Source organism: Gracilinanus agilis, chromosome 2 (assembly GCF_016433145.1).
Source record: "Gracilinanus agilis isolate LMUSP501 chromosome 2, AgileGrace, whole genome shotgun sequence".
Classification (NCBI taxonomy): Eukaryota; Metazoa; Chordata; class Mammalia; order Didelphimorphia; family Didelphidae; genus Gracilinanus; species Gracilinanus agilis.
Window position 1 is genome coordinate 556,142,323 of NC_058131.1, and position 1,547 is coordinate 556,143,869.

A 1,547-nucleotide genomic window follows, 5' to 3' on the forward strand; every position below is an offset into this window, starting at 1 on the left:
AATGCAGTCAAAACCCTTTTTACCAATTCTGATAGACTGGTTTACTATTAGGGAGGAGAGATAAAACTCAAATAGTTAGCAAGCAATGAACTCTCATATATCTTTAAGATTCATTCCCCTCCTCAGTATTTATCATCCATTTGCATTTTGTTCAACAGAGCTCTGAATTTCATTATAGTGAGGGAGAATTCTTCACTAAGCATTTGAGACTTTCAAAACTTTGTCAAAACATTTCAGTTTGGCTTCTAGTTTACAAAGAATGGCTTTCTGCATATTCTTCTTGAGGGGAAGGAAGCAGGATGGTAAATAACAAATGAAGATACAAACTGCTAGTAAGAAAATCTAGTACAGCCAATATGCACTGGTGAGCTCAAGGAGTTCAAACTGCAGAGACACAAGGATGCTTTGCAATAGCATTTTGTTCTCTTAAAAAAAAAGGCTGAATGGGATTTGTTTATAGTAAAAAGCAAAACTTTGCTGGAGAGGGGGGAAATGGGGGATGGGAAAGCGGGAGAGGAGAAGCTGGAGAAGCTGTAGCGAGCATGAAGCGCTGGAGGACCTGAAGAAGAGGCAGAAAAACCTGTGAAAACTAAGACTGTTTCTTCCAGTAATGGAGGGAAAAATTCGAGTCAGCACAGAGAAGCGATCAGCTGAAGAAGAAGGTGAAGACTTCTCATCCAAGCCTGTACCCGCAAAGATAGCCAAGTTTGGATTTGCCATAGGCAGTCAGACTGCAAAGAAAACGCCTGTCATATCCATCAAACTTGGAGCAAGTAAGCCTAAAGAAACTGTTCCAACTCTTGCCCCTAAAATCCTTTCAGTAGCAGCAGTTTTCAATGAAGATGATGATAGTGAACCAAAGGAAATGCCTCCAGAAGCAAAAATGAGAATGAAGAATATTGGAAGGGATACACCAACATCGGCCGGACCAAATTCCTTCAATAAAGGAAAGTATGGATTCTCTGATAACCAGAAACTGTGGGAACGAAATATAAAATCTCACCTTGGAAATGTCCATGACCAAGATGATGACTAAATGATGTGTTTTGAGATTGGGGTTATGGGGTGGGTATAATGTTAAAAGGAACAGTTTCTTTTTTTTTTCTTTTTTTTTCCTTTTTTTAAGAATGGTATAAGACTATCTTTGGAGCCACTTTTAAAAAATTGAGTGGTATACTAATAAATGAGAGTTTGAAATTAGAGGTAATTAATGTTTTATATACAGATTTCGAGACATTTGCTAATTTTGTAGTTTCATGTGATTAGTTTCAAAAGGTTACAGGTAATAAAGAAGTCAGAAATGGTACCTTTTTAAGAATTGCTTATTTTTTTAGTCACAACTATTAGCACATTAAGGAGGAAGCAAAAGTTTACTGTCTCTTCAATTGTTCAAATTGAAAATTACTGCTTAACTCCAACTTTACCTAAACTGTCTGGCTTCCAAGAACAGCCTTATAGAGAAGGTGTGTTGTAGTGGGAGGGAAGTGTTACTGGAACATTGATTTTAAATAATTTAAACAGAAGAGAAACATGACAGCTTTTTTCCC

General features: G+C 37.0%; 1 pseudogene; it reads left to right on the forward strand.

The window, feature by feature from the left end:
* The first annotated feature begins 492 nt into the window (after window positions 1-492).
* LOC123236061 lies at window positions 493-1,092 on the forward strand (annotated as a pseudogene).
* The last annotated feature ends 455 nt before the right edge of the window (window positions 1,093-1,547 follow it).